At 41.7% G+C, this 12541-nt stretch overlaps 1 protein-coding gene across 1 annotated transcript in view; it reads left to right on the top strand.

Moving 5' to 3' along the window:
* The window catches only part of IL1RAPL2 (interleukin 1 receptor accessory protein like 2), a 639368-nt gene that overhangs the window by 14203 nt on the left and 612624 nt on the right, over positions 1–12541 (top strand). The window lies entirely within an intron of this gene.

Genomic DNA, 12541 nt, shown 5'->3' on the forward strand with positions numbered 1-12541 from the left:
AAAACTCTCTAATCACTCCTCATTCTCAACTAAAAAATTCACTCTGGAATGTATCCCCTGTAAGTTTTTCCTCTTTTTTCCATTTTCATCCTCTATCACTTGTTTTCTTCTTTGTAAGAAGCTCTTGCTTCCCTTTCCAATGTTATTTAATTGAACTAGCATTGTTCCTTGCAATTTTTCAGCTCTTTCTGCCTATTACAACTGTTCTGCACAGTAAAAGCTCAGGAACTGATTTGGCATACTAAGAATCTCCACAGAAGTTACTGGATTTGGAGAGACCCATGCATCCAAAAAGATGATTATCTTTAGAGGGCAGGGAGAAGGGGAAAGCTGCCAACACTAACTTAATGTCTTTTATTCCATCACACATGAGACAAAGTGAAGTGCTATAAGAAAGATAGAGATAAAATAGTAGCAGAGAGTAAGGACTTATAAAATCAGGGATGTTTGAGATGGTTCTTTTTTTTTTAAAGATTTTTATTTATTTGACAGAGAGAGAGAGAGAGAGAGAAAGAAAGAGAGAGAGAGCGCACACACAAGCAGGGGGAGTGGCAGGCAGAGGGAGAGGGAGAAACAGGTTCTCCACGGAGCAGGGAGCCCGACGCGGGGCTTGACCCCAGGCCCCTGGGATCATGACCTGAGCCCAGGGCAGATGCTTAACGGACTGAGCCACCTAGGTGCCCCTGAGATAGTTCTTGAGGATCTGAACAGGTGGCGATAGTGGAGGCCTTCCCAGGCAGATGGAATGGTGTTCAAGGGCAAGAAGGCAGTAAAACATGGGCTATGCACAGGGAAAAACAGGGAGGTCCGTTTGGTTGGAATCTGAGTTTATCAAGGCCTTTTTACTGAATGTGAAACTAACAATAACTAGATATATTTCTGGAGCATGAGACTTTAAGAGACTAAGACACTGACTAGTTCTTAGAAAACCAGTTAAAAAACACAACTAATGAGTACCTTAAATTGTAGTCACATAACAGTGCAGGTTTTTAGCAGATGCTGTTTCCATGGAGAAAGTCTATGTTTAAAGGGAGTAAATTCCCTTTTCTGACTCCCCTTATTAACAAAAGGAGATGCTGCTGACCTCAGCATTGTCACTCAGCATGTGCACTCCAACTTGTTTTCTCAGGGATGGGGGTGAATTCACATGGAGCCATCCCCTTTCTTTCACCACTGTGAAGAGTGATCCACTTAGGCAAGAGAGCTGCTTAAAGTTTAGTAGGTACAGTCTGGATCTATGGCTATGAAACAGAAAAGCTAAATAGGAGGGTGAGGTGGAATTCCATATCACCTTGATCTCATTAACACAAGGCCCAGGTTAACACTAATCTACATCTTATTTTGAGACCAGAACATACTCTTCACCACTAAGGCAATATACATTTATCTAGGTGGAGAGATGTCATATACATTTTGTTATTTTTCAGCCCCATTATTCTGCCCTTTACCAGGCCTTCCTTCAACTCCCCATAAAGGAGAGTGGTTTGGCCATGTTTCATATTTACATTCATCTCTTTTACTCAGGTGAAATCTCTCTCTGTACCACTCCCTCCCTCTCGCCTCCCCCTCCTCTTTTTTAACTGGGTCTAAAGCTTACCCATAGACTACCCCCCCACACACACACTTTACACACACATAGAGCACAGCAGGCTTTCAATACATGTTGGTTGCTGACTCACTGGCTGGAAGCCTCTGATCACTAGGCTCTGGAGGTTTTTAATTTGGTCACAAGAACTCTTTTTCCCCCTGATATGTTAAGTTTTGCCAATAGAAACAGAAATAGATAAGCAGGAAGGCAATTATTATGACAGTGCAAAGAATGATGCTGGAAACACCACCATTTAGAGCAGGGTGCAAAGTCACAGAAAATTCTGATTTTTAAGGCATTTAGGGAAGTTTCCTATTAGGTAATTATCTTTGTACAAATGCTCCAGCAAACTCTTGACTTTGATCCCGCTTGATATAAAGCAAAGATGAAAAAGCATTGTTGTTTCTAAATAAAATATGGCTTGAGTTATTTTTACTTTCCATTATTTTATTTTTTTATAAATCTTTCTACCAGCTTCTTTTTTAAAAAGATTTTTATTGTTATGTTAATCACCATACATTACATCATTAGTTTTTGATGTAGTGTTCCATGATTCATTGTTTGTGCATAACACCCAGTGCTCCATACAGAACATGCCATCTTTAATACCCATCACCAGACTAACCCATCCTCCCACCTCCCTCCCCTCTAGAACCCTCAGTTTGTTTTTCAGAGTACATTGTCTCTCATGGTTTGTCTCCCCCTCCGATTTCCCCCCCTTCATTCTTTCTCTCCTGCTATCTTCTTCTTTTTTTTTTTCCTTAACATATATTGCATTATTTGTTTCAGAGGTACAGATCTGTAATTCAACAGTCTTGCAAATTCACAGCGCTCACCATAGCACATACCCTCCCCAGTGTCTATCACCCAGCCACCCCATCCCTCCCACCCCACCCCTCACTCCAGCAACCCTCAGTTTGTTTCCTGAGATTAAGAATTCCTCGTATCGGGGCACCTGGGTGGCTCAGTTGGTTAAGCAACTGCCTTCGGCTCAGGTCATGATCCTGGAGTCCTGGGATCGAGTCCCGCATCGGGCTCCCTGCTCGGCAGGGAGTCTGCTTCTCCCTCTGACCCTCCCAACCCTCCCCCCTCTCATGTGCTCTCTCTCTCAGTCTCTCTCTCTCAAATAAATAAATAAATAAATAAAAATCTTAAAAAAAAAAAAGAATTCCTCGTATCAGTGAGGTCATATGATACGTGTCTTTCTCTGATTGACTTATTTTGCTCAGAATAACACCCTCCAGTTCCATCCACATCATTGCAAATGGCAAGATCTCATTCCTTTGGATGGCTGCATAGTATTCCATTGTATATATATACTACTTCTTCTTTATCCATTCATCTGTCGATGGACATCTTGGCTCTTTCCACAGTTTCGCTATTGTGGACATTGCTGCTATAAACATCGGGGTGCATGTACCCCTTCGGATCCCTGCATTTGTATCTTTGGGGTAAATACCCAGTAGTGCAATTGCTGGATCATATGGTAGCTCTATTTTCAACTTTTTGAGGAACCTCCATATGGTTTTCCAGAGTGGTTGCACCAGCTTGCATTCCCACCAACAGTGTAGGAGGGTTCCCCTTTCTCCACATCCCTGCCAACATCTGTCCTTTCCTGACTTGTTAATTTTAGCCATTCTGACTGGTGTGAGGTGGTATCTCATTGAGGTTTTGATTTGGGTTTCCCTGATGCTGAGCAATGTTGAGCATTTTTCATGTGTCTGTTGGCCATTTGGATGTCTTCTTTGGAAAAATGTCTGCTCATGTCTTCTGCCCATTTCTTTATTGGATTCTTTGTTCTTTGGGTGTTGAGTTTGGTAAGTTCTTTTTTTTTTTTAAGATTTTATTTATTTATTTGAGAGAGAATGAGATAGAGCATGAGAGGGGGGAGGGTCAGAGGGAGAAGCAGACTCCCTGCTGAGCAGGGAGCCCAATGTGGGACTCGATCCCGGGACTCCAGGATCATGACCTGAGCCGAAGGCAGTCGCTTAACCAACTGAGCCACCCAGCCACCCCTAGTTTGATAAGTTCTTTATAGATTTTGGATACTAGCCCTTTATCTGATATGTCATTTGCAAATATCTTCTCCCATTCTGTCAGTTGTCTTTTGGTTTTGTTGACTGTTTTTTTTTTTTTTTTTTTTTTTTGCTGTGCAAAAGCTTTTTATCTTGATGAAGTTCCAATAGTTCATTTTTGCCCTTACTTCCCTTGCCTTTGGCGATGTTTCTAGGAACAAGTTGCTGCCGCTGAGGTAGAATAGGTTGCTGTCTGTGTTCTCCTTTAGGATTTTGATGGACTCCTATCTCACATTGAGGTCTTTCAACCATTTGGAGTCTATTTTTGTGTGTGGTGTAAGGAAATGGTCCAGTTTCATTCTTCTGCATGTGGCTGTCCAGTTTTCCCAACACCATTTGTTGAAGAGACTGTCTTTTTTCCATTGGACATTCTTTCCTGCTTTGTCAAAGATGAGTTGACCATAGAGTTGAGGGTCCATTTCTGGGCTCTCTATTCTGTTCCATTGATCTATGTGTCTGTTTTTGTGCCAGTACCATACTGTCTTGATGATGACAGCTTTGTAATAGAACTGGAAGTCCGAAATTGTGATGCCGCCAGCTTTGCTTTTCTTTTTCAACATTCCTCTGGCTATTCGGGTTTTTTTCTGGCTCCATACAAATTTTAGGATTATTTGTTCCATTTCTTTGAAAAAAGTGGATGGTATTTTGATAGGGATTGCATTGAATGTGTAGATTGCTGTAGGTAGCATTGACATCTTCACAATATTTGTTCCTCCAATCCAATGAGCATGGAACATTTTTCCATTTCTTTGTGTCTTTCTCAATTTCTTTCATGAGTATTTTATAGTTTTGAGTACAGATGCTTTGCCTCTTTGGTTAGATTTATTCCTCAGTATCTTATGGTTTTGGGTGCAATTGTAAATGGGATTGACTCCTTAATTTCTCTTTCTTCTGTCTTGTTGTTGGTGTATAGGAATGCCACTGATTTCTGTGCATTGATTTTATATTCTGCCACTTTACTGAATTCCTGTATGAGTTCTAGCAGTTTTGGGGTGGAGTCTTTTGGGTTTTCCACATAAAGTATCATATCATCTGCAAAGAGTGAGAGTTTGACTTCTTCTTTGCTGATTCGGATGTCTTTTATTTCTTTCTGTTGTCTGATTGCTGTGGCTAGGACTTCTAATACTATGTTGAATAGCAGTGGTGATAGTGGACATCCCTGCCGTGTTCCTGACCTTAGTGGGAAAGCTCTCAGTTTTTCCCCATTGAGAATGATATTCACTGTGGGTTTTCCATAGATGGCTTTTATGATACTGAGGTATGTGCCCTCTATCCCTATACTCTGAAGAGTTTTGACCAAGAAAGGATGCTGTACTTTGTCAAATGCTTTTTCTGCATCTATTGAGAGGATCATATGATTCTTGTTCTTTCTTTTGTTAATGTATTGTATCACATTGATTGATTTGCGGATGTTGAACCAACCTTGCAGCCCAGGGATAAATCCCACTTTGTCGTGGTGAATAATCCTTTTAATGTACTGTTGGATCCTATTGGCTAGTATTTTGGTAAGAGTTTTTGCATCTGGGCGCCTGGGTGGCTCAGTTGGTTAAGCGACTGCCTTCGGCTCAGGTCATGATCCTGGAGTCCTGGGATCGAGTCCCACATCGGGCTCCCTGCTCGGCAGGGAGTCTGCTTCTCCCTGTGACCCTCACCCTTCTCCTTCTCTCTCTCTCTGTCATTCTCTCTCTCTAAAAAATAAATTAAAAAAAAAAGAAAAAAAAAAGAATTTTTGCATCCATGTTCATCAAGGCTATTGGTCTGTAATTCTCCTTTTTGATGGGGTCTTTGTCTGGTTTGGGGATCAAGGTAATGGTGGCCTCATAAAATGAGTTTCAAAGTTGTCCTTCCATTTCTATTTTTGGAAACAGTTTCAGAAGAATAGGTATTAATTCTTCTTGAAATGTTTGGTAGAATTCCCCTGGGAAGCCATCTGGCCCTGGGCTTTTGTTTGTTGGGAGATTTTTGATGACTGCTTCAATTTCCTTAGTGGTTATAGGTCTGTTCAGGTTTTCTGTTTCTTCCTGGTTCAGTTTTGGTAGTTGATACATCTCTAGGAATGCATCCATTTCTTCCAGAGTATCTAATTTGCTGTCATAGAGTTACTCATAATATGTCCTTATAATTGTTTGTATTTCTTTGGTGTTGGTTGTGATCTCTCCTCTTTCATTCATGATTTTGTTGATTTGGGTCATTTCTCTTTTCTTTTTGATAAGTCTGGCCAGGGGTTTATCAATCTTGTTAATTCTTCCAAAGAACCAGCTCCTAGCTTCATTGATCTGTTCTACTGTTCTTTTGGTTTCTATTTCATTGATTTCTGCTCTGATCTTTATTATTTCTCTTCTCCTGCTGGGTTTAGGCTTTATTTGCTGTTTTTTCTCCAGGTCCTTTAGATGTAGGGTTAGGTAGTGTATTTGAGACCTTTCTTGTTTCTTGAGAAAGGCTTGTATTGCTATATACTTTCCTCTTAGGACTGCCTTTGCTGCATCCCAAAGATTTTGAACAGTTGTATTTTCATTTTCATTGGTTTCCATGAATTTTTTTAATTCTTCTTTAATTTCCTGGTTGACCCATTCATTCTTTAGTAGGATGCTCTTTAGCCTCCATGTATTTGAGTTATTTCCAACTTTCCTCTTGTGATTGACTTCTAGCTTCAAAGCATTGTGGTCTAAAAATAGTCAGGGAATGATCCCAATCTTTTGGTACCAGTTGAGACCTGATTTATGACCTAGGATGTGATCGATTCTGGAGAATGTTCCATGGGCACTAGAGAAGAATGTGTATTCCATTGCTTTGGGATGGAATGTTCTGAATAGGTCTGTGAAGTCCATTTGGTCCAGTGTGTCATTTAAAGTCTTTATTTCCTTGTTGATCTTTTGCTTAGATGATCTGTCCATTTCAGTGAGGGGGGTGTTAAAGTCCCCCACTATTATTGTATTGTTGTCGATGTGTTTCTTTGCTTTTTTATTAATTGCCCTATATAATTGGCTGCTCCCATGTTAGGGGCATAGATATTTACAATTGTTAGATCTTCTTGTTGGATAGACCCTTTAAGTAGGATATAGTGCCCTTCCTCATCTCTTATTATAGTCTTTGGTTTAAAATCTAATTTGTCTGATACAAGGATTGCCACCCCAGCTTTCTTTTGGTGTCCATTAGCATGGTAAATGGTTTTCTACCCATCACTTTCAATCTGGGGGTGTCTTTGGGTCTCAAAAAAGTCTTTTGCAGACAGCATATCGATGGGTCTTGTTTTTTTATCCATTCTGATAGCCTGTGTCTTTTGATTGGGGCATTTAGCCCATTTATGTTCAGGGTAACTATTGAAAGATATGAATTTAGTGCCATTGTATTGCCTGTAAGATGACTGTTACTGTATATTGTCTGTGTTCCTTTCTGGTCTATGTTGGTTTTAGGCTCTCTCTTTGCTTAGAGGACCCCTTTCAATATTTCTTGTAGGGCTGGTTTCGTGTTAGCAAATTCCTTTTGTTTTTGTTTGTCCTGGAAGCTTTTTATCTCTCCTTCAATTTTCAATGACAGCCTAGCTGGATAGAGTATTCTTGGCTGCATATTTTTCTCATTTAGTGCTCTGAATATATCCTGCCAGTCCTTTCTGGCCTGCCAGGTCTCTGTGGATAGGTCTGTTGCCAGTCTAATATTTCTATCCTTGTAGGTTACATATCTCTTCACTCGAGCTGCTTTCAGGATTTTCTCTTTGTCTCTGAGACTCGTAAGCTTTACTATTAGATGTCGGGGTGTTGTCCTGTTTTTATTGATTTTGAGAGGGGTTCTCTGTGCTTCCTGGATTTTGATGACTGTTTCCTTCCCCAAATTAGGGAAGTTCTCTGTTATAATTTGCTCCAATATATCTTCTGCCCCTCTCTCTCTTTCTTCTTCTTCTGGGATCCCAATTATTCTAATGTTGTTTCGTCTTATGGTATCGCTTATCTCTCAGATTCTGCCCTCGTGATCCAGTAGTTGTTTATCTCTCTTTTTCTCAGCTTCTTTATTTTCCATCATTTGGTGTTCTTTATCACTGATTCTCTCTTCTGCCTCATTTATCCTAGCAGTTAGCGCCCCCATTTTTGATTGCACCTCATTAATAGCCTTTTTGATTTCGACTTGGTTAGATTTTAGTTCTTTATTGCTCCAGAAAGGGTTTCTCCAATAAAGTCCATGCTTTTTTCAAGCCCAGCTAGTATCTTTAAAGTGATGATTCTGAACTCTAGATCCGACATCTTACTAATGTCCGTATTGAGTAGGTCCCTGGCAGTTGGTACTACCTCTTGTTCTTTTTGTTGAGGTGATTTTTTCCGTCTTGTCATTTTGTCCAGAGAATAGATGAATGAGAGAATAAAATGCTAACAGTGTAACAACGTCCCCAGAAAATATACTCTAAACAAATCAGAAAAGACCTGAAACTGGTGGAAAAGAAAGGGAAAGAAAGAAAAAAGAAAAAGAAGAAAAAAAGAAAAAGAAAAGGATAAAACCAACAGAAACAGAACAAAACAGAAAAACCCAGGATATCAGAATATGATCAAATATGATAGATTTTTAGTGCATAGATCAGTGCCACGCACTAGATTTGGGTGTATTTTGGTCTGTTAGAAGAAAGTGCCTCCCAAAATTTTAAAGAAAGAAAAACATATATGTACTAAAATAAGGGTTGATATGATGAAGGGATGGAATATGACTGTAAAGATGAAAATTATAAAAAATATTATAAAAGGAATCGATAAGAAGTTGTTTGAAAAAAGAAAGAAGAGGATTTAAAAAAAAAAGAAAAAAGGAGGGAATGTGATCAGGCAGGAGAGTAGAACAAAACCATACAGTAGAGTTTTAGGGTATATTTTGATCTGTTAGAAGAAAGTATCTCAAAATTTTAAAGAGAGAACAACATATATATATATATATATATATATATAAAATATGCCAAAAATAAGGGTAACTGCTATGAAGGGATAGAATATGACTCTAAAAATGAAAAATAAAAATATTTTTTAAAAAAGGGATTGATAAGATGTTGGTTGAAAAAGGGGAAAAGAAAAATTCAAAAAAGAAAAAAAGACAGTTAAAAAAAATTGACTTTTAAAGAGTAAAGAATCATGGTAAAAAAGCCATGGATTCTATGTGCAGTATTCCCCTAGCACTGGAGTTCTGCCGTTCTCATTGATCGGTAAACTTGGTCTTGGCCATTGGTTCTTGCTGATCTTCTGGGGGAAGGGCCTGTTGCCGTGGTTCCCAAATGTCTTTGCTGGAGGCAGAATTGCCCCACCCTTGCCCCGTCAGGGCTAAGTAATCTGTTCGGGCTTGCTCTCAGTAGCTTTTGTTCCTTGCAAGCTTTCCGTATAGCTTTGGAGGACGAGAGTGAAAATGGCAGCCTCCCAATCTCCGCCCCGGAGGAGCCGAGAACTCAGGGCCCGCTCCTCAGTGCGCCCCCAGAGAAAAGCAGTCAGTCACTCCCATCTCCCTGGTCTCCGGCCACACTCCATGTTCACCCGGCCTGTGACCGAGCATTTCTATCTCTGGCACCTGACTCGGTGTGGAGTCTCCAAACCCAGCAGATCCCTGCGGTGTGCTTCCGTGCCGCTCCTCCCGGGGGGAGGAAGGGGAGTCTCCCGGATCTGCTGCTTGTTGGGTCCCTGCTGGAGGAGCAGTGGCCCGACTGTGCCGTGGATTATGGTTTATTGCAACCCCGAGCTGAAAGCCCACTCCTCAGCTCCGTCTCTGCAGCCAGCTTCCCCGCTCCGATACCTGGGAGCTCTGCCGCCCTCAGGCACCCCTGGTCTTTCTGTGACCCCGAGGGTCCTGAGACCACACTGTCCCACGAGGGTTCCACCCCCCGCTTATCCACTGGAGCGACGTCCCTCAGCAGAGCCGACTTCTGAAAGTTCCGATTTTGTGCTCCGCGGCACTATTACTTGACAAAATCAGCCGACAGAGGCCCCTCCCCCGCAGTCTATCCTCCTGAATATTGCCTCGAATTCAGGTCTCTGCATGTCCTACCTTCCAGAAAGTGGTCGCTTTTCTGTTCAGACAGTTGTTGCTATTCTTTTCTTTGATCTCCTGTTGAGTTTGTAGGTGTTCAGAATGGTTTGATCCCTATCCCACTGAATTCCTGAGACCAGAGGAAATCCAGGTCTCCTACTCCTCCTATTTTCCATTATTTTAGAGAAAGGTGTAACCAAGTTTGACTTCCCAGAGTGTGGATAGGTCATTAGAAAGAGTAGAAAGAGGGAGGTCAGAGGTACCTTCCCTGGTCATTCCCTTTCACTACTTTGCCTGCCATTACCTCAAATGCAAGCCCAGAGAGCATCATCATTTTCACAGAGGTAAAAATCACTGTTTTTGACCAAGACATTGGCCCCTGTGAAATTTTCATCCCCTTCCCTTGCCCACTAGAGCTGGGTCTTTCTTCCAGCACCATCATTTTTAAAGCTGTCTCACTCTTTAGCTACCCATCTCACTAAGCATGCTAGCCCGAAGGCTCAAAGGCCAAGTCAGATTACCTCTGTTGGGTTTGTTGAGGATATTTAGTAATAAAAATGGAATTTATTTTAATTTATTAAATTCTTTCCTCTGGACATATAGAGAAAAAATTAAGATGGCTGTTAACACATGAAATCATGAAAATGTCAGTATTTTTCCTAAATCCTACCAAACAGAAACCCTAAATCCAAACAAACTGAATCTTTTCTGGAAAAAAATAAATTATGAAAACAAGTTGTAGCACCAGAGATTTGTGTCTGGTACGCCTCTTAGAACTACTCGATGTCCTTTCCAGTGGCCCCGCTAGGCTCCCCCATTGCCCTCCCCTTTGGTTTTCTTTCAGTTGGGTCCTATCCTAATTGGATCCTCTGTGCAGCTTGATGATACTTTCCTCCCCCACCCCACTCCTCACCTCCCCCTAAGTTCCTAAATATGCCACTGCCCAGTAGCCCTCACCCCCACTCAGACCTTCTGTCCTCATTGTGGGGTGCCTTGTCTAAGGGACACATGGGGAAACCCTCTTCATTTTCCATCTTTTTGCCACATAGATCAGTATCTGCTCTCCTCTTCTCCTGTCCCAAAGGAAGAGGTGGCCTTTCCAAACCCATTCAAGTCAGCAAATTCACATCCTTTTATTTTTTTTGTCTATCTGTGAACATTTATTTTATTTTCGCAACACAGAAGTATATAAAATAGAAGCCCTCTATCCTACTGACCCACACTACTCCATTTTTTTGAAAAGAAAAAGTTTTTCCAGACTTTTCTATGCTTTTTCAAACACCAATCTATAACATAAGGCACACGTAAATCTATAATATACATATACATATGTACACTTAGAGAATTTGGGGGTTTTGTTTCATACAAACATATTTTTTTTCATTGAACAGTACAATGGACATGGCTCCAAAACAGTATATAAGGTCTATTCCATTTTTTCACATATTTCCTGTGCTTTCAAGCTTTTTTCAGCTGTCTCCTCCATGGTTCATGTTCTCCCATATTCAAAAAACCTTGTTATCTCTCAGCCATCTATCCTGCCCCACTCCTACCCTTCACAGCCAGGAGTCCTTGAAGAGCCTCCCTCACCGACTGCACTTCTTTGCTTCCCACTTAGCCCCTGGTCCTTGCAGTTTGGTTTCTGCCCCTCCCCTACCCATATCTGCTCAAAAATCACTTTTTCTCCTCCTTAGGGTCTCCCCTAGAGCCCTGGGCACTGCTGAGCATGCTCTCCTTATAATTCTCTTCCCCCTGTTCTGACTACTCCTAAGGACCTTATTGCTTCCGTGGTTCCCAACCAGGGGTGATTTTGCCCTCCAGTGGACACGTTATAGTATCTGGAAACATTTTCAGTTGTCACAGTGGAAGAGTAGGTGCTACTGCCATCTAGTGTGTAGAGGCTAGGGATTCTGCCAAACATCCTAAATGCACAGGATGGTCCCCTGAAACACTTAAATATCCAGCCCCAAGTATCAAGAGTACTGAGGTAAAACCCTGCCCTAGAGGAATTTAAGCAAGTCCAAGGATATTTCTGACAAGTATAGGCCCTTTAATAACCACCTAGGGATCTGGCCCCAAATCTTGAAAATAATTATCTGTATCTGTTCCCAAATGAAACACCTCAAAGTCACGTCCAGATGCTGCAGAGATGTCCCAAGCCCATGACAGCTTCAGTTTCTAGGTCCACAGTCCCCAGGTAATGTCCAAGTCTCCTCCAGTTGTCAGTCTGGTCCAGGTGTGAAACCTCACCATCTTTCCATCTGTGGGCTAAACCATACATTTAGCTTCCCTCAACACCACTCACAGTCATAAGAAAGGAGACACAGACCATCCTCTCCCCTCCCCCTTTCCCAATTTACCCCCTCCCCCTAGAAATTGATTTCCCTTTGGGATATGTTCTATTCCACATTTCTGAATTCACTGAGGGATTTGTAGCCAGATTCCCTTCCCACTATTATTCTGGTGGTGGGTTGGGAAAGAGAATCCCTCAGGATGGCACCACACTGGTCTGTGGTCTAAACCAGTAAACACTCTGGGCACTATCAGTTGCTGACTCACCTCTTAGGCAGTGGCAGGAGTTTCCAGTTCTGCCACTGGGGCCTGGGGAGCGTTCTCCTGTTGTGGAGCTAGACAGCCATAGCAGTCCTTGTCTGCAACTGGTGCTGGTGTCCCCTGTTTGTAGACCTAAAGGATTTTCTTAGGGATGGCAAATCTCTGCTGTGTTTTAAGCCCAGGGTTAACTGTAGGCCTGTTTTGATCGTTTCTCACAATATAACTTGATCAGAACATGAAAAAGCTTCCCGTCCAGTTCATTCCTGGACACTCTTGGGATGCAGGAATCCTCACTATACCCATAACTCTCTGATACTCCTCCCCAGCCAGTTCCGACATT

The sequence above is a fragment of the Mirounga angustirostris genome, unplaced genomic scaffold (assembly GCF_029215605.1).
Source record: "Mirounga angustirostris isolate CCGP_5_RB_7025 unplaced genomic scaffold, mMirAng1.0.hap1 SCAF_11, whole genome shotgun sequence".
Taxonomy (NCBI): domain Eukaryota; kingdom Metazoa; phylum Chordata; class Mammalia; order Carnivora; family Phocidae; genus Mirounga; species Mirounga angustirostris.